Source organism: Malaclemys terrapin, chromosome 9 (assembly GCF_027887155.1).
Source record: "Malaclemys terrapin pileata isolate rMalTer1 chromosome 9, rMalTer1.hap1, whole genome shotgun sequence".
Taxonomy (NCBI): domain Eukaryota; kingdom Metazoa; phylum Chordata; order Testudines; family Emydidae; genus Malaclemys; species Malaclemys terrapin.
Genome location: NC_071513.1, coordinates 66,262,158 through 66,283,290, shown reverse-complemented (window position 1 = coordinate 66,283,290; position 21,133 = coordinate 66,262,158). Strand labels below are relative to the sequence as shown.

The following is a 21,133-nucleotide window of genomic DNA, read 5'->3' as shown; positions in this document are numbered from 1 at the left end:
GAAGCCCGAGACTTCTGCAGTACAGCGGAAGTAGACACAAGATACTTCTGTATGCTTTATATGCCAGTATGGATTTTGGGTCTCTTGGTGTCAAAGAAACCATGGTAATTAGGTGACCTGCCGCAGATGTTTTGTTCTTTGCTGTTCTATACTTTCAAAAAACGGAACACCTAGATAACATGTGGATTGAAACAGGCACCGTTACCACAAAACTGACAATCCTTGCTTCATACCGATGCACTCGCTCCTGACTTCTGCAACGTGCTTCCTGATGCACATGCATTAACAGGATGTGACTGTGCCATATCTATTTGATACTGGGGGGAAAAAATTGTTGGAGAGAGTGTCAGAAAAGCCTCAATTTCTTGTGGTAGCAAAGAAGTTGCTAGCAGTGCTGAGACTGAGAAAGCAAAGGAGTCCCACAGAGACACAAATTGCTTGGGCCTCAAACTGGCAATTAAGAAGGACAAGTCACTGGCCAAACTCCCACCATGTGAGGATAGTTTTGAAGAACATGTCAAAAGAGCATCTTGGCAAACAAATATTAGAATGTCTTTACACGTAATTAAACCAGGTACTGGATCAGCATTGCAACATGGTTAGAAAAAATGTGTATATCGAACTTTATTCTTCAAGAGCACAATGGCATCTGAGCTTCTATGAGACCTTTATTTTGGTCTGTACCGATAGTGGTTGCTGCACAATCAACTGTCTGTAGTCAAAACAATCTTCACTGCACAGAACTGTGTATATGCGAAGGGAATGAAAACTGTGGTAATGGTTGAAATGGATCTTTAACGGCCCACAGCTGGGCGGATTGTTACCAGTACCAGTGAAAATTCTGAAACAATATGCTTAATGCATAGTAATTTGAGGGGGGGAAAATCACACAAGCAACAAAGGTTATAGACTACACATCTCCCTGATAAGCCTTAATTCCCCAAGCATTAAACCCTCAGTAACTATGTTGGCCTTACACAGTATCCTGATTGGCAAACAAAACAGGTAGAGCTACCAGTTCTAGATGGAGACTTCTTTTCTTCTCTTCTTTTCACCTTTTAGGTATTTGATCTGTCAAATGTCCCTTGTAGCAGGGTCTTGGTTACCCCAAGGCCTTCTGTCTTACAGCATCACTTCTTTAAATGTTAATTGGGAAACTAATGTATACCTGTACCCTGATATAACGCAACCCGATATAACACAAATTTGGATATAACGCAGTAAAGCAGTGCTCGGGGGGGAGGGGGGGACATTCCGGCAGATCAAAGCAAGTTCTATATAACGTGGTTTCACATATAACGCGGTAAGATTTTTTTTGGCTCTCGAGGACAGCGTTATAGTGGGGTAGAGGTGTACTCTGCTTAGCATTTATAGCTTTTATTCTCAAAGGAGTCACGTGTCCCAAAAATATGTCTGGTGGGTGTTTTATAACTAGTTTTCTCCTATTAATATTTTGGAAGGGGGGTGGGGCGGCAAAACAGACACAGATCAAAGCTCAATCAATGTTTACCCTCTCATCAATCATTCACTTGAGCTCTTAGCGTGATGCCATCCAGAGGATCATTTTTGACCTGGGTCAGCCTGTACCAAGCTCACTGATCGCATGTTTTTACGTTTTCTTTATCTGGTGAGCTGGTCCCCCTCTCCTCCCCCCCCAGCTGATATATTCCAAAGTTTGATGTTGAAACTTACACACAAATAGAGCTTTTATTAATCATTCAAGTGCAATTTCAGCACTTTCACCAACTGTCTGACACTAAGAGAATCCTGCTCCCAGAATCCTCTAGCAAATTCAGACGTACCAATCCATGCCAAACTCATGCTTACCACATTCATTCATATCAACCACAGTAATTCATAATAATTTGGCACCGCCCCAACAGTAAGCACATATTCACAGAGATCATAATGATGAACAAGATGATAATGATGTTGACTAGGAATGTCACAAGCATTATTGCTTGTGACATTTCTAGGTATCATTGAAATGTATTGGATTTTGTTATACTTTTAGATTGTTATGCTTTGAGGTCACAAAAATCCAATTTTGTATCTTGAAATAATACATTGTCATTAAATTAAGAATGACCACTTTGAAATATTTGCATTCACTTCTGATTATGGCGTGTGTTTTTTATTCTCCTCTCTGTGGGAATGGTACCACTTGACAGCTCCACATCATACCTCATCTTAAAGTAGACATAATAAGCTCTCAAATGATGTATGAGGTATGTGTGTATACATTAAAGTTGGTCAAATTGCTGTTGTCTGCCACTCGCCTAAGACTTACATCTCATACACACTTATTTTTCTTGTAATTTTAACTATAAATCCATGTTGCACTGTTTGCAATCCCATTCCCCACAATTTTTGGTGTGCGTGTTAAACTTTCTCTTAAAAATTAATTTTATAGACTGTTGGTGCAAAGTATGGATTACTAGGTAGGCAATTGATATTAGCTGATGTACATACGGCTATAGGAAAAGATGTTGTCACAGCCAGATGCTTTTTTCCCCAAAAGCCACAGTATTCCTCTATAAAGTAGTATTTTTTCCCTTTCTTTCAGATAGGGCAGAGGTGGGCAAATTATGGCCCATGGGCCATGTCTGGCCCATCGGACCTTTTAATCCGGCCCTCGAGCTCCTGCTGGGTAGCAGGGTTGGGGGCTTTTCACGTAGCTCCCGGAAGTAGCAGCATGTCCCCCCTCTGGCTCCTATGCGTAGGGGGGGGCCAGGGGGTTCCGCACACAGCCCCCCACCCCAAGTGCCACTCCCATTGGCCAGGAACCCCCAATTTCATGAGCAGTCATGGCCGGCCATACAATTTCTACACACAGATGTGGCCCACAGGCCAAAAAGTTTGCCCACACCTGATATAGAGCATAAAATGCATCTTTCTTGCTAACTTTTTAATTTTTTTTTTTTTTTTTTTTTCTTTTGGAAGATGAAATCTTATTTCATATGGATTGTTGGTAAAATATGTTGACTGCATTCTACCATGCAGCCTGAGAACCAGCACCAGAACAGCTCTGGGTTCACAGCTTGCTAACAAAAATGAATGATGGAAGATCACTCTGAGTTGAGGAAACTCCTCCATTGCACCTTAAGGACTCTCGCTCATCATTTGGAGATAGGGAGTGATGTACTCATTGGCTGGCCCTCTCGCAGTGTAGGATTATAGGTACTACTTGGGGTGGCATAGACTCACTGGTTGGCTGCCAGATGAACAAACTCTTGGAATACTACCTGGTGGAGCAGCGAGGAATGAATTTGCAATTATAACAATCCTTTCTCTTTAAGCTTGAATAGTGGCTTTATTATAATTTCTTTAGAGCTGACAGTGTGTTCAGTGCTGTATGCTATCAAAAAATGGAATCCCTGCTCCAAAGTGCTTTCATTCTTCAAGCCAGACTTAAAAGCAAACAGGATGCACTAGGAATTTCGGAGGTCCATGGTACCATTTAGACTTGGGAGGGAGTGGAACCTGATGATAATCTCACTTCTTACAGGCACAATTGAGGAAGAAGCCTATGCAGAATAGAAGGGATGTTGCACTTGCAGATGGTAGAATGGAAAAATGCACAGACTGGAATGGGGAGGAGACAAGACTGGTGTCTGTGGAGCAGTGGTGGCTCTTGGGAGACAAGGTTTGAGATGTGTAGCGGCTTGAGGTTGAGCACTAGAAGCTGGAGCTCTATTTGTGTGCTCAATGTTGATGACTAACAAAGTTGTCTTGTAGCCAAAGTGTTAAAGATTCATTGTTCTCATCCTTTCAGTTAAGGCCAAGAGCTCATAACAAACATGACTTAACATAAAGTTGTTCAGCAAAACCAAGAAAGACCGGAATTGACATCCCTGGTTTTTCTAAAGTTGAAACACTCAGGAAAACAGGAACAGAGTTGGGAAAAGTACAGAGAAGGGCAATAAAAATGATTATAAAGACTGACTGTTCAGCTTAGAAAAGAGATGAGTGGGGGGGGGGGGGAATAGGATAGAGGTCTATAAAATCACACATGCTGTGGAGAAAGTAAATAAGGAAGTTTTATCTACCCTTCACATAACACTAGAACTATGGGATTATCCAGTGAAATTATTATAATAGGCAACAGTTTTAAAACAAACAAAAGGGGAAGTTTTTCTTCACAGAATGCACTTCTGTTCTGTGGAACTCTTGCCAGGGGATGTGGAGGCCAAAAATATAACTGGATTAAAGAAAAAAAATAGTTCATGAAGGATATGTCCATCAATGGCTATTAGCCAAGATGATCAGGGATACAACCCTGTGTTCTGGGTGTCTCTAGACCTCTGACTGCCTGAAGCTGGAACTAGATGTGACAGGGAATGGATCACCCAGTGATTGCCCTGTTCCCTCTGAAACATCTGGCACCAGCCACAGTTGGAAGGGAGGATACTGGGTTAGATGGACCATTGGTCTCACTCAGAAAGGCTATTCATATAGATTCTAGGACTGGAAGGGACCTCGAGAGATCGAGTTCAGTCCCCTGCCCTCATGGCAGGATTAAATACTGTCTAGACCATCCCTGATAGACATTTATCTAACCTACTCTTAAATATCTCCAGAGATGGAGATTCCACAACCTCCCTACACAATTTATTCCAGTGTTTAACCACCCTGACAGTTAGGAACTTTTTCCTAATGTCCATCCTAAACCTCCCTTGCTGCAGCCTAAGCCCATTGCTTCTTGCTCTATCCTTAGAGGCTAAGGTGAACAAGTTTTCTCCCTCCTCCTTATGACACCCTTTTAGATACCTGAAAACTGCTATCATGTCCCCTCTCAGTCTTCTCTTTTCCAAACTAAACAAACCCAATTCTTTCAGCCTTCCTTCATAGGTCATGTTCTCAAGACCTTTAATCATTCTTGTTGCTCTTCTCTGGACCCTTTCCAATTTCTCCACATCTTTCTTGAAATGCAGTGCCCGGAACTGGACACAATACTCCAGTTGAGGCCTAACCAGCGCAGAGGAGAGCGGAAGAATGACTTCTTGTGTCTTGCTCACAACACACCTGTTAATATATCCCAGAATCACGTTTGCTTATTTTGCAACAGCATCACACTGTTGACTCATGTTTACCTTTGTGGTCCACTATAACCCCTAGATCCCTGCCATACTCCTTCCTAGACAGTCTCTTCCCATTCTGTATGTGTGAAACTGATTTTTTTTCCTAAGTGGAGCACTTTGCATTTCTTTGTTAAACTTCATCCTGTTTACCTCAGCCCATTTCTCCAATTTGTCCAGATCATTTTGAATTATGACCCTGTCCTCCAAAGCAGTTGCAATCCCTCCCAGTTTGGTATCATCCGCAAACTTAATAAGCGTACTTTCTATGCCAATATCTAAGTCGTTGATGAAGATATTGAACAGAGCTGGTCCCAAAACAGACCGCTGTGGAACCCCACTCGTTATGCCTTTCCAGCAGGATTGGGAACCATTAATAACAACTCTGAGTACGGTTATTCAGTCAGTTATGCACCCACCTTATAGTAGCCCCATCTAAATTGTATTTGCCTAGTTTATCGATAAGAATATCATGCGAGACCGTAGCAAATGCCTTACTAAAGTCTAGGTATACCACATACACAGCTTCTCCCTTATCCACAAGACTCGTTATCCTATCAAAGAAAGGTATCAGATTGGTTTGACATGATTTGTTCTTTACAAATCCATGCTGGCTGTTCCTTATCACCTTACCACCTTCCAAGTGTTTGCAGATTTCCTTAATTACTTGCTCCATTATCTTCCTTGGCACAGAAGTTAAACTAACTGGTTTGTAGTTTCCTGGGTTGTCTTTATTTCCCTTTTTATAGATGGGCCCTATATTTGCCCTTTTCCAGTCTTCTGGAATCTCTCCCGTCTCCCATGATTTTCCAAAGATAATAGCTAGAGGCTCAGATACCTCCTCTATTAGCTCCTTGAGTATTCTAGGATGCATTTCATCAGGCCCTGGTGACTTGCAGGCATCTAACTTTTCTAAGTGATTTTTAACTTGTTCTTTTTTTATTTTATCTGCTAAACCTACCCCCTTCCCATTAGCATTCACTATGTTAGGCATTCCTTCAGACTTCTTGGTGAAGACCGAAACAAAGAAGTCATTAAGCATCTCTGCCATTTCCAAGTTTCCTGTTACTGTTTCTCCCTCTTCACTGAGCAGTGAGCCTACCCTGTCTTTGGTCTTCCTCTTGCTTCTAATGTATTGATAAAAAGTCTTCTTGTTTCCCTTTATTCCTGTAGCTAGTTTGAGCTCATTTTGTGCCTTTGCCTTTTTAATCTTGCCACTGCATTCCTGTTTGCCTATATTCATCCTTTGGAAACTAGGACAGATTACATTTTTTCTGACTCCTTTTTATTTTTTAGATCATGCAAGATCTCGTGGTTAAGCCAGGGTGGTCTTTTGCCAAATTTTCTATCTTTCCTAACAAGCGGAATAGCTTGCTTTTGGGCTCTTAATAGTGTCCCTTTGAAAAACTGCCAACTCTCCTCATTTGTTTTTCCCCTCAGTCTTGATTTCCATGGGACCTTACCTATCAGCTCTCTCAGTTTACCAAAATCCGCCTTCCTGAAATCCATTGTCTCTATTTTGCTGTCCTCCCTTCTACCCTTCCTTAGAATTGCAAACTCTATGATTTCATGATCACTTTCTCCCAAGCTGCCTTCTACTTTCAAATTCTCAATGAGTTCCTCCCTATTTGTTAAAATCAAGTCTAGAACAGTTTCCCCCCAGTAGCTTTTTCAACCTTCTGAAATAAAAAGTTGTCTGCAATGCAGTCCAAGAATTTGTTGGATGGTCTTTGCCCCGCTGTGTTATTTTCCTAACATATATTTGGATAGTTGAAGTCCCCCATCACCACCAAATCTTGGGCTTTGAATGATTTTGTTTTTAAAAAAAAAAAAAAAAAAAAAGCCTCATCCACCTCTTCCACCTGGTTAGGTGGCCTGTAGTAGACTCCTAACATGACATTACCCTTGTTTTTTACCCCTTTTAGCCTAACCTAGTGATTCTCAACACTTCCATCTCCTATGTCCATCTCCACCTCAGTCCAAGTGTGTTAATGTTCTTATGTTAATCCTGCCACCAACTTCTCAGACCCTCTTTGCACATCATGAAGAATTGCTCCCTCTCCCCAAAGTACAAGTCTCATTTAACGTTAGGGTTACCATATTTTGTGCCTCCAAATGGAGGACACTCCACGGGGCCCCGGCCCCGCCCCAACTCCACCCCCTCCCCAAAGTCTCCGCCCCCTCCCCTGCTTCCCGTGAACATTTAATTTGCGGGAAGCCTGAAGCAGGTAAGGGGGAGTGTGGGGGGAGGAGGCGCAGCCCAGGCTGGGCCCCCGGCAGCTCCAGCCTGGGTCGGATCGGGCCCTGGGGTGCCGGCCCCGGCCCGCCCAGCACTGCTGGCCCCCGGCGGCCCAGCGCACCCCCCGGCGGCCCGGCCCCGCGACCCCGGACTGGCCCCGCAGGCCTGGCCCGGCACCATGGCCCCGGCCCGGCCCCCCACCGGCCCCGGCCAAAGAGGCCCCGGCCGAGCCCTCCCTCCCTCCCGATTTTCCCGGACATGCCCGGCTTTTGGGGATTTCCCCCCGGACGGGGATTTGAGCCCCCAAAAGCCGGACATGTCCGGGAAAATCCGGACGTATGGTAACCCTATTTAACATATATCCCTTGAGTTCACCTTAAGTGTAAGGACATGTTGCTGGCAGCTGTGGGGCAGCTGCTAATTTGTGTAGCAATTGAGATGCTGAATGTTAGCATGAGTCACTCTTTTGTCCATGGCCCAGAGAGAGGGAGAGTTCATATTTGTTGCCTTCTGTCAAGGTTGAATCCCCACTCTGGCACTTCGAGTGCAGAAGGTGGAGGCCCGCAAGGATTTCAAAAATTAATACTTGCCACTCCAGGCTTGTTTTACACTCCCAAGGTTACAGCTTTTCTCTGACCTTGGCTTGGTAAACACTGCCACCACCCAAATGCAAAAAAACCCCTTGATCCCAGGAAGGCGCACTTGGGAATTTCTCCCAAGCCCTTTCACCTCAAGCCCTTTCACCCCCCTCCAGGGAAGAGCTGAGAAAGAAAACAAAGGAAATTAGCTGTTGCCACCAGCTAACTAAACAACATATGCACAAACCTCTTAGGACACCAAAAATCCAATTCTGTTCTTAAGAAAGATAAATTATATTAAAAACAAAAAGGAAGAAAATACATCTGGAACTTAGGCTTTTGTTAGATTTTTAAAGGAGCAATTCCAAAAATTAAGCACCCAAAATAGCTTTTTGGGGGTTCATCTTAAAGGTTACAAGCAAACAAAAGCATTTGGGGTTAGCACAGAGGCGATCCACAAGCCAAAATAAAGAAATAAACCTGACGCCGTCTATCTAAACATTCCCTGTCCCAATGATTCCTTCTAGGTATGGAAGATAACTTTTAATACCTGGTTCAAACCTTACAAAGCATTCCTGCTTATAGCATTGCTGCTCCTTGTCCCTGCAGCCCAGAGAACATAAGAATGGCCATACTGGGTCAGATGAAGGGTCCATCGAGCCCAGCATCCTGTCTGCCAACAGTGGCCAATGCCAGGTGCCCCAGAGGGAGAGTGAACCTAACGGGCAATGATCAAGTGATCTCTCTCTCTCTCTCTCTCTCTCCTGCCATCCATCTCCACCCTCTGACAAACAGAGGCTAGGGACACAATTCCTTACCCATCCTGGCTAATAGTCATTAATGGACTTAACCTATATGAATTTATCTAGTTCTCCTTTAAACCCTGTTATAGTCGTATCCTTCATAACCTCCTCAGGCAAGGAGTTCCACAGGTTGACTGTGTGCTGTGTGAAGAACTTCCTTTTATTTTTTTTAAACCTGCTGCCCATTAATTTCATTTGGTGGCCCCTAGTTCTTATATTATATGAACAAGTAAATAACTTTTCTTTATTCACTTTCTCCACACCACTCATGATTTTATATACCCCCTTAGTCTCCCTTTTTCCAAGCTGAAAAGTCCAAGCCTCTTTAATCTCTCCTCATATGGAACCCATTCCAAACCCCTAATCATTTTAGTTGCCCTTCTCTGAACCTTTTCTAATGAGAGAACAACAGACAACAACGGGAAGGTTTTTCCCAATTTTAAAAAGTTTTAGCCCTCCCATTGGCTCTTTTGGTCAGGTGCCCACTTTTTTTTTTTTTTTTTTTTTTTTTTTTTTTTTCACCTATGGAGGGAGGCTTTTTAACCCTTTACATGCAAGTAGAGAACAGCTACTAAGAGGGATTTTACAGCTAACTAACTAGCTGGGTGTCCATAAAAGGGATCTACCCCCCCTTCATTTATCACACCTTCCTTAATCTGAAATAAGGTGCCTAGTCTAAGGTCTGGTCTACACTACAGACCTATATTGATATAACTACATTGCTCAGGGATGTAAAAAAACCCACACACCTGATAAACTTAGTTAGGTAGGTATAACTCCCTGTTTAGACAGCACTAGGTCAGCGGGAGACCTTCTCCCATCCACACAGCTACCATCTCTCGGGGAAGTGGGTTAACTAAGCCTACTGAAGAGCCAATATTGTGGGCTTTTTTATAAATATTTCCTAAAAGCTACTCGCAGCTCTTCTGTCCCACTAAAAAAATAATAAAAATGGGTAACTCTTGTGCATTTAATGGACCCAATCATCCTTTTGCATAGTCTTAAGTAAAACCTTCAGGAAGTGACATTGGGGAGGAAATCTCTGTGAAGATTCCTCAGTCTTGGCAGCATTGAACAGCTTGGTGGCTAGCATGCCTCAGCCCCAGCAAGATACACAAAGTAGGCATTCCCCACCTATCTAGCTGCAGAATCCAAGATGTGCTCACACACTGCTGTAGTACAAGTCTGTCGGATCGGCCCTTGAACAAAATACAGCCAGAGGAGTTGGAGGTGCCCCCTTATACTCAGTTACCCAGTGTTTAGAGCATCCACCCAGAATATGAGAGAGAGAGAGAGAGAGATGGTCAAAATACCTATATCTGATGTGGAGCAGGGATTTAAATCCAGGCCTTTCCCGTCCCAGATGAGTGCTCCTACTACTGTGCCACTAGGCACCTTTCTCTGCCCCAGTGAATACGAGGTGAAAGAGCTTCAGCAGGGGAGGGCTGGGGAGAGACCCACACCATAATTGGTCTTTCCAAGACAGAATATTAATTATACCCAAGAAACTTGATATCTTTAGAAACATTTTGCAGAAAAAAAAAAAAACGGAGGGGGGTGCTATTTCAAAACTGACAGGAGAATTTACCATTAATTTCAGTGGGTGTCTAAATTCCTTTGGATGCTTCATTCTCTGCATACTTCACTTCAATGTGTGAAGGCAGGGGGCTGGACTCTGACCTTTCAGGATCCCTTCCAGTTCTAAAGAAATCCCCTTCAACGGAACCTCAAACTAAGAACCCAAAAACGGAGGCATCCAAAGTTACTAGTAACTTTCAAATCTCTTAGTATTGGAATGGGTTACTAGGGAGGTGGTGGAATCTCCTTCATTAGAGGTTTTTAAGGTCAGGCTTGACAAAGCCCTGGCTGGGATGATTTAATTGGGTATTGGTCCTGTTTTGAGGGTTACAGAGGGGTTGGACTAGATGAGACCTCCTGAGGTCCCTTCCAACCATGATATTCTATGGTTCTATAAGCAGAAATTCACATCCATGAGGGGGTGCAATGCTAGGGTTTACACAACAGGATTTACTCAGAGTAGTATTTGCAGTAGTATGCTTTAAAAAAAAAAAAAACCAAAACAATAATGAAAATGAGGTAAAAGGCACAATCTTACAATTGTTACCAGTGCTGGCTAGTAAAACTTACAATTGATGATCAATGAAAGTCATGCAGAAATATTTAAATCAGAAAGGAAGAGTTGTTAACCATTATATTAAGCCAGTTTAAACAAGACTTGCATTGAAAGGAGATAAACTCTGCCAGGCATGGAATTAGGGTGCTGATTTTGAGCTGTTTGTCCCGCTATTTTGCGCCGCCAGGATCACTCGGCTTCCCTGCCCCCTCCGGTTTCCCGATATTTTCTTCATCTCATCTGGACACCCTACATGGAAAGCTTGTCCCATGTTGTGGGTATTGATATTCAGCATCCATATATGTAACTGGCTGCTGCATTGTTCTGGAATAAAATGTGCAGAACCAGTACAGGTGGTCAACATTCCACTTAGTGGCCTCCACTATACACCTCTCAAATACACAGGCCAAAATAGACTGTTTCTGTCACTCAGGAAGTATGCACATGGTATCCTAGCTACACTCCAAGAAGTGTATTGCTGAGTTTACAAAATGATTATATTTGGCTTCTGGCTGACTGCTGACTTCTTGAATTATGCTTTCATAAGGGCATAACTTGGAATTCTAGCAGGCGAATTGACTGCTGCAATCCATTTGATACTTCACTTTAGGTCAAACATCCAAAATATGTAAATTATAATGAATAGTTTTCATTTTGCTAGCATTCTTAAATTTCTCATGTATCAAATCTACTTCTGAATTAAATAAAGCTTACGTGGCATATTCAATCAACCAATAAGGACTGGCCATATTAGTATTGATACCACTGACAAAGAGGAGGCCAAAGGTTTTAGCATGTTGAGTTGGGGATTCTCTTTCCAGTTGGGAATGGTCAAAGGATTATTATGGTAGTGTAAACTGGATGTTCTGTTGGCTTAAATGCACCTATGCTCATATGTACCCCTTCACTATATTTTTGACTGTGTCACAGTGACTCTTCCATGTGATGCAATGCTAATAACTCCTAGGCCGATCTACACTACCACTCATGTCGGTACAACTTACGTCACTCGGGTGTGAATAAGCCATCTGCCTGAGTGACGTAAATTACACCAACCTAAGCTCCGTTGGGACAGCGCTATGTCTGTGGGGGAAATTCTCCCACCAACACAGTTACTACCTCCACAAGAGGTGGTAACTGTTTTATTATGCCAACAGGAGAGTTCTCTTCCGTCGGCATAGAGTGTCTTCACCGGATGTTTTACAGCAGAGCAGCTGCATCAGTCTGGCATCTTGAAGCTGGAGGCCATCCAAAACCTGCAAATATTTCTGCATATAAAGGTTCTGCTTTGGAATAGGCACATTTAAGGATGTGCAGAGCAGAATTTTCAGCTTATGTTGTAGTAGCAGCAGAGTAGCTAAAGTGGACAAGAGAGGTGACTGGAGGGAAGGACGAGTCTCCTCAAGGTGAAAGAGCATTTAAGGTTTCCTAAGAGTTCCCTAAAAACTTACTTTTTATTGAGAATGTTCTTGTATGGCATCAACCCTATAAACAGTAAAATGCAATAAATGCATCACTGTATCAGGAGACTAATGTGGAAGTCCCATCAATGCATAGCCTATAAATCAACTGTGTGTGGAGTGGGAGGATTCAAACAGTGAAGCACAGAACATGAGCAATGTCTGCTTTTGTTGGCTAGAATGATGTCCTATACCTCTAAATCAGATTTCCTAAGAAGCAAACTTTATTTTTACTTTTTGAATATTTATTCATTCTTTTTAAGTCACTGGATTGAAATGTCTTGGGAGGGAATTTGTGCTTAATTTTCCAGGTTTAAATATTTTACTTGTAATTCCTGCCTCCCATGGCTTTCTGTGATATTTTTTTTGTTTTTGTTTTGCCAAGAGAACTGTGGCAGTTACCAACAATAATATGCCCATTTCAATAAGCATCTGTTAATTCAGGCTAATATGCTGTGCTCTGGGTGACACCCTTATATATGTTAGTTTAATTAAAAAATAGCTTGTGTACTGTGAAGATGTTATGTGAATTTGTTAAAGCAGTCTTAAGGGTGCTACCTAAGCCTAATGTACTTAATATAGGATCAAGGCTTAAGAGTTAAGGTTGAAACTGAATCCTTAACGCTCAGTGGCATTGTCTAGGTGTTGCAACTTATTTGCTCCCGTGCTGAAAAAAGGCTCTTACTCAAGTGAAATCTGTGTTAAATATTAATAATTTCACCATCTGCTTGATTGTTTTGTCTTCAGCATTTTTATTGTGATTTAGTCTGGAAAGAGATTTGCTTGTAGCTCTTTCCTTCTATGAGGGGAAAAAACATAGATGTGTTGTAGAATTTGAAAATCCATCTGGTGAATTTAGCACCTAGAATTTATTCTGATTTACTGTTGGGGTAGATTGCTGGGTGCAGAGCACTTTTTGAAGTGCTCAGTGTCATTACTTAAGTTGACATCCGTAGAAGTCTTGCCTTTTACTATAATAGCAGCAGACATAGGCCCCAGTGCAAGTGTTAGCAATTACTCTGTCTTAACTAATCTAGTTCTGGGTGGGTAGCCTTTCTCTAGATTCAGCTGAATCTTGTATGTACATAGGAGGCAATTCAAAAACCATTATGGTTCATTCCTGGGTACACTCTTTAAACTTGCACAAAAGTATGGTGGTCTCATTTCTAGAAATGCCTGAGTCTGAATCTTCAGTGTAATACTTCCTTAAAGCATGAAACTAGTATATTTAAGGAGTTTTAGGATGTTTTAGTGTTCAGAACCCACTAATTTTTCTTCATACTTCCAGCAGAACCATGTGGGCTTAAAGAAGCCAAAAAAAGTCTTTCAGGCATTGTACAGTTGAAAGCTGTTGACACAAGTAACAGGTAATAGAAGTTCTTTGAATATAAAGAATACATGGTCTTAGTGGGATATGGTTTTTAACTTTTTATAACTCTGACCCTTCTGATCAACCTCATCTTGAGTGCACTGCTGCACTACCATACTTCACCCACGCAGTACCAGTTAGTGCCTTCTCTAGCGGGTACAGTAGTCCCTTAATTTCTGATGCAATCAACATTTGGGAAATATTTAACTTGACAGTTTTTCACTTGAATGAGAATACTGATCATTCACTAATAAAAATTGTCCTTGTTACCAAAGAGCACTGCAACATCTAAATAAAGTAAAGAAGGCTGGTTTTCTGCAGCTTTAAGAGCTTGCAGCTTTTCCTGCAGAGAGCTGGCAGTTTAGATGCAGTTCCTGATGTTTAAAATTATTACAATTTAAATGTTAAAACTTAAAATAAGAACTCCCATTGCTTTCAGTGGGAGCAGTTAGGCCAATGCTGAACACTTTTTTAAAAATCCCACTCACTTGAAGTGTTCCTACTATAAATTTGCAGTAATCTCTGAAAAGCAAAATTACATGTTAAGGTGGAAAGACAATCCAGCAAGTATGAGGAAATGTATCAAGACTGTTCATAGCCTTTTATACTAATTGGAGCGCACATTGTCTCCTGTCCAATGAGGTTTAAATGCAAGAGATTTTATAAAATACTTAGCTACACAAGCAGTTCTTGCAACTAATACATCTTTTTAAACAAGATATTTTTACATGTGTACAGAACGCCATCTTAGACTTCATATATGAAGCATTCTCAAAATATGTCTGTAGCAGGGCATTAAAGCACCTCATTACCCCTGCTCAGCCAGCTCCAATCAAGAGAAATAGATTGGGGCTGGTGAAACAGACCTGATGCCTGGCCTGCGGATTGGCTCCACCTGCGGGCCTGACAAGCCACCAGTTATAAGGGCTGGGAGCCAGCAGAAAAGCCAGCCAGGGAAAGGTCAGTCTCCTAGCTGACTGTAGGAAGAGGGGGAACTAACCCTGCATTCCTTGTATATAGCTCAACACTGTTGGTGGGAGAACTGTATATGTAAATAAAGCCACAGGTGCTGCATAACTGGAGGCTTCTCTGCACTTTATTGGGACAGCTAGCAGGCTGAGGAAGAGGGGCAGTGGACCTGGTTACAATGTCTTAATAATTTTGTCAATAGACATGTACTATGATTTTTTTCTTTTCAACCACCAGCAAATCAATCCATTGGTGCAAATCTGGGGAGGAGACAGTTTAACTACAAAGGTAAATTTAGCTACAGACATAGGTAGCATACATTTGTCAGCAATTTTTTGTAAATACTGGGGACTGAAAATAGGGTTAGAATGGAAATGATGCAACCTTAACTATAGCAGTTTCTGTCTGGTACTTGCTATAATGCTGAATACATATTCTTGTTATTTGATAGCCATTACTATTGACGTGGTAACAATCTCTTTCCCATTATCTTTATTTTGTACAGCAACTGTGTTACTATAGATTCAGTGGTATGGGAGGAAGCACTTGAAATTGCTGTCTTGAATTAATGCCCTAGGATGCTGCAGTCATTTTATTTTTTTCTTTCAGTGAGCCATTTACAGCATCAATAATTGGCTTGCATTTATTTCCTACTTTAAAACCCGTAGCAGGAATCAACAGTTTAATTACGTCCACTCAGATGCATCTCTCTCCAGCAATGTTAAATGATTGCCGATGGTTTTTTATTATTATTATTTATTTATTTTTTTATTAAACACGCATCCTAAGACAGCCAAATTTGGCTGGTGGAGGACGGTGGATAAAGAAAAATCAAGCTAAATGATAGGGAGGTCACTGGAGTACAAGTCTTGTCAATGAACTATCAATATTTCTATTCTAAGCCTATGCTCTAAGATGTTGAGACTGAGTCGATAGGAGCTTTTACAATTATTGCCTGCAAAGGATAGTGCTAAGAAAAAATCTGTCTACACAAGCCATCCGTATCTTGTATTCCTAGATTTTGGCTACGAGTATCTCTCTAAAATAGCTGGGAAATGGGGGCGCTAACGAGACATGGTTCTAGCTCTGTGAGCAAAGAGAAGTGTATGGGTATGCCCATCTGACCGCTGCATGGCGTGCCTGGGAGGATCACTTTCATGGCAATGCTCAGAATGCTTTGTTAACTCACATAATTGGTCCATACCACGGTTGAACTCTTAGGCCAAGGAAACCCAAAATGTTTGGGCCCATATGTGCATGCCAGCTTGCTTTTCTCCTTGTTGTTCCAGATTAGGAATTTACCAAGAGAGAAACATTTGGTTTAGGTGAGTAATTAAAAGTCAGCCTGGGCCTCTTTCTCTTCCTACAAATGTATGTAAAGTCGGTTAAACTATTCCCAGGTGATCGGCGAGCAAAAGTTCTCTGTGCTAGCTGGGAAAACCATGGTTAAGAGACAACCTAATGAGGAATTATAGACCCAGAGAAAGGAAAAGACTGACCAAATGGAGGGCAGGTGTGCCAGTAGTGCAGTGGCATCACATGTTAGGCTGGAACAGCTTTTTCCCTTTAGGACAGCAAAGGCTAGAAGCCCTGTAGATAGAGCATAACCACCCATGGGAGGAGGGGAGCAGAGCACTTCCTGTCTGTCTCTTCTGCCTGACTAAAGAAACAATGCTTATGAACAGGGAGGGAGCCATGTCTAACTGTCCTGGCTGGGGAGAGTGCAGCTGCAGCTTCATGATGGAGAATGTACATTATCCCACCCTCAAAAGGAGAGCAGGAGATGCTCAGGACAAACGCTTGGGGCAAAGCATGGATGAGATGGCGGGTGGCTGAGGGACTTGCATGAAATCCCAAATGGAGGAGGAGAGGGAAGGAGACTCAGAGAAAAGAGGAATGAGGTAAAAGAAATGAAGAGAAGCTAAGGGTTCATCTATACTGCAATAAAAGATCCGTGACTGGCCTGGGTCATCTGACTTGGGCTTGTGAGGTTTGAGCTGTGAGGCTAAAACTTGCGTTGTATACATATCTAAGAGCCTGAGCCCAAACTTCTATGTTGCTACTTTTAGCCCTGCAAGCCTGAGTCATTGGATCACAATGGTCCCTTCTGGTCTTAAAGCCTTCGAGGCCCCAGGTCTGTGGCTTCGTGCTTTGGGTTTTTTATTACAGTGTAGACATACCCTATTTGTTTTATGTGCAGATGCTTCTGTGATTGGGGGCTGAAAGAAACCCAGATTCAAGAATCAGAGGGGTAGCCGTGTTAGTCTGTATCCACAAAAACAACGAGGAGTCCGGTGGCACCTTAAAGACTAACAGATTTATTTGGGCATAAGCTTTCATGGGTAAAAAAACCCACTTCTTTGGATGCATGGAGTGAAAATTACAGATGCAGGCATAAATATACTGACACATGAAGAGACGGGAGTTACCTTACAAGTTGAGAACCAGTGTTGACAAGATCAATACAGTCAGAGTGGATGTGGTCCACTCCAAATAATTGATGAGGAGTTGTCTGAGTGGATAACCAAAGTGATTCAGAAACAATGGTTCCCTCCCACAGCTTGGGGATTTCCCACTTGAAAGCCTAAAGAAAGATTTTCTCTTCTCCCAAAAACTAACTATAGACAAATGAAATTAAAGCCTTGATTACAACTGCTGTTTGAATGTTAACATTCATCTCCTTGATCAATGGATACTGAAAGCAATGATGTTGCTATAAAAAAAATTATGCTCAACTCTGCTATGACCTCTTCAGAAGCTTGAAATACACATTTTTCCTTAGTCTGTACAATCTGGTTAACACTGACACATTTTTTCCTGTTCTTTGAATGAAGTCAACATTAATTAGCATGGCTTTGTTTCTCACCACCTAATTACAGAATATCTTGTCAGAATTGTGATTTTTGATGTTCTGAAATCTTATGAAGGTGCAATGCAAAACTCCTGCAGCCTTTATCTCATCCCAGTGAGGCCTTTTAATATGGGTAAAGAGCAAACAGGGCTGGAGACAGTGCAATGAGGAAAGGACTTGAGAAAATATATATGGTAGTTCGGAAGTGTCCTACTATAAAATCTTTTTGAAGACAAGGAAAAATGTGAGCTAATGTAATCATGATATACAATAAAAAGATAATCTAATGGCAATAAAAAGAAAATACATAGCCTTTGTGACGGGTTGGGTCACAGAGACCCCCGTGGGGCTGACACCTGATGTGCTGAGACTACCTCTGAGCCAGTTTTCCCTGGCAGCTTGGGACTTCAGTACCCTGTCTTGTTGAGCCAGACACGCTAGCCTGCTTCAAACACAGACCCAGGTCTGAACCACATCCCCCAAAAGCTGCAGGCTTAACTGAAAACCGCTTAAGAAATGCTCCTGTCTCCAGCATCCAGATACCCAGTTCCCAATGGGGTACAAACCCCAACTAAATCCATTTTACTCTATATAAAGCTTATACAGGGTAAACTCAAATTGTTCGCCCTCTTTAACACTGATGGAGAGAGATGCACAGCTGTTCACTCCCCCAGGTATTCATTACTTGCTCTGGGTTAATTAATAAGTAAAAAGTGATTTTATTGAATATAAAAAGTAGGATTTAAGTGGTTCCAAGTAATAAAAGACAGAACAAAGTAAATTACCAAGTAAAATAAAACAAAAACACGCAAGTCGAAGCCTAATACAGTAAGAAACTAAATGCAGGTAAATCTCATCCTCAGAGATGTTCCAATAAGCTTCTTTCACAGACTAGATTCCTTACTAGTCTGGGTCCAGCAATCACACTCCCCCTCATAGAAACTGGAACAAAGGACAGTAACTTTCAGGCATCTCTTTGGGGTGGAGAGGCTATCTTCTGAGCTAGCTGAAGACAAAATGGAGGAGTTTCCAGGGCCTTTTATATTCTTTCTCTTGTGGGCAGAAACCCCTTTGTTCTCCTGTGCAAAATCACAGCAACAAGATGGAGTCTGTAGCCACCTGGGCAAGTCACATGTCTGTGAACGATTCAGCTTTTTGCAGACGGGTGCCATTGTTTACATGTTAGTTTGAATTTTCCCAGGAAAGCTCAGATATGGATTGGCATCTCCCAAAGTCCATTGCTAGTTAAGTACTCCCAATTACTTGAATAACCCCTTCATACTATGTTGACCAAATCTTCCTTGTGTGCTTTCTACAGCAAACACTTTAAATACAATCATAGAGCCAACACTCATAACTTCAGATATAAAAATGATACATGCATACAAATAGGATGAATATACTCAGTAGATCATAACCTTTGCACAGATATATTTACATGGCATATCTAGCATAAAACTATATTCCAGTTATGTCATATTTACACTCAGAAGCATATTTCTATAAAGCATTATGGGGTGCAACGTTACAGCCTTATCTCAGGAATAATATGTTGTTTCAGTGGTATGGGAATCTCCTATTACCCTTTATTCTCTTGCTTCTACCAAATTCTGTGCTCACTGGTTGAGCCAAATGTGGCACATAGGATGAGTGGTGTTTACTTCCCAAGGAAAAACAAATTTGTGTAATGAGCGGTGGGTAGGTGGGTGTTACTCCCACCACACATCTTGCCTTTTTGTTTTTTTCAGAGAAAATGACTGGCAAGAAACAGGAGGAGAATGAAATTCCACATGCCTTCAGAATTGGTTCCGGATAATTCATTCTCATGTCCGTTCCTGGATTTATTATTTGTTGTATATGTTTTATTGGTTGGCTTTAGCAATATATGCCATATTTAGTGGTTTTTCTGTATGGTATTTATAACCCCTCTAATACTTGTAAAGTACATTTGGCCCATCCTTTGGAAGAAAGCTTGAAGGATATTTCCTCTTGCATGCTGTGGAGCTACCCTTTTCCCATCCTTGGGGAGGAGGAGGACAAGTTTTGGTTTCTGTATAGAGGCTGTTGATATTTTTATACATTTATATGAGTGGTAAGACGATCCAAAGGTATGTTAAATGTGTAAAGGATATAAACCCACATGCTTCAGAACATATTCCCAAACACTGAATGCCTAGAGTTAGGAAGAAGCTTCCGTGCCATGAGCAGAATTATTATTGGGGTTTGAAACATTCCTCTGAAACGGCAGAGGGTGTTGGTCTGATCTAGTATTGCAGTTCCTATGGAATGCCAAGGCTTTCCCCTCGGTGTTCCTGCTTGTGGCAATGCATAGAGGTAAAAGATCAGAGGAGTAACACAGAAGTCACTTTTGATCACAATCTGTTGGGTGTTAAACATCTGTGCAGGCTGCACTGTTGTTTATCCTCTAACCAGGTGGCAACAGCAAAACATGCCTTCACAGCCATGAGGTTCTATTGCTGTAATCACCTCTCTGTGTGGCAGCTCTACTGCTTGCAGGTTGCTCAGAAAGCAGTGACATGTTTGAGGAATCATAATCCTATTATGTCCATTGTAGATTCTCTGTGTGGGTGGCCTGCATAGGGTAGACTGATATTTTTAAGTTTGTGCTGCCTTGTCCTTACTAGTATCTGCCTACTGATAAGTTGTAAGGCTCTCCCCCATTGTATCTTGCATTGGCAACTAAACTTGCTTTTGTGATGGGATGACCTAGTCTATTTTTTTGATCAATCCAATATCTATCTCCACATCCATCTCTTTGTATTCTAAACATCTCTTAATTTAATCATGGTATTTCCTGCACCCATTCTTGTGCCTCTACTTATTATCCTTTCCCTGCTCCTTCACCACCACCATTGATGTGTTTTGACTTTTTGATATGGGTTTTTAGATATTTTGACCCCAGTCCTGTAAATGTGACTTTATGCACATGAATATTGAATGCAATAAGATTATGCACGTGTATACAATTTACCCATTTGTGTGCATACAATTTACCCATTTGTAAGTTTCTTTCAAGATCAGGGTCTTAATTTATAAAGCACCAAATGCTTTGGTGGACTGGTTCTGTAAAAATGATTATTCTTTTAATTTATACTGCATATATGTTGAAGGAAAAGAAGTGTGTTCTTGATGTTAATGTAGCACTCATGATAGTGTTTAGTTAACTGGTGCAAGGAGAACCAAAAAAAGCTGCTGTAAGCCTACTGAAGTGGTGTCTATTTTGTATTTTTTTTTCCATATTATAAATATTTCTGAGCACAAGGCCTTTAACACTTGCTTAAGTACTGTAATGGAATAATCATATTTTGACATCATGAAGACTATGCAAAAGTTATACAAAGTCACTGTACAGAGTTTATGGTAGACTTCAATGTCTTCCAAGGTCAGTCTTTTATGGAGGCTTCCCATACAGTTGACTTAGATGTTTTGGAGAAGAAAGGGAATTAGCGACTTAAAGTATAATTAAAATTCTTCAATTCACAAAATAAGGAAATTCAGATGTAAACAGCAACATTGCTTCTGTAAAATGCAGCAGGTGAGTTGGCTCAATTAAAGCTGAACCCTGCGATGGTGATAGTCCATTGCTGTCTTACAGATTTAATTCAGGCCATTAACTTAATACTGATGCTAT

The 21,133-nt window shown here is 41.5% G+C and overlaps 1 protein-coding gene across 4 annotated transcripts in view; it reads left to right on the top strand.

Moving 5' to 3' along the window:
• SPSB4 (splA/ryanodine receptor domain and SOCS box containing 4) overlaps window positions 1-21,133 on the top strand; it is a 187,605-nt gene that overhangs the window by 30,330 nt on the left and 136,142 nt on the right. The window contains exon 1 of one of the 4 annotated variants that reach the window (XM_054038754.1): window positions 19,246-19,308. The exons of the other annotated variants lie outside the window; for them this stretch is intronic. The gene's annotated coding sequence lies outside the window, so the exon portion shown is untranslated. Of the gene's footprint in view, window positions 1-19,245; window positions 19,309-21,133 lie in introns of those variants that run through there. 4 annotated transcript variants of the gene reach the window in all.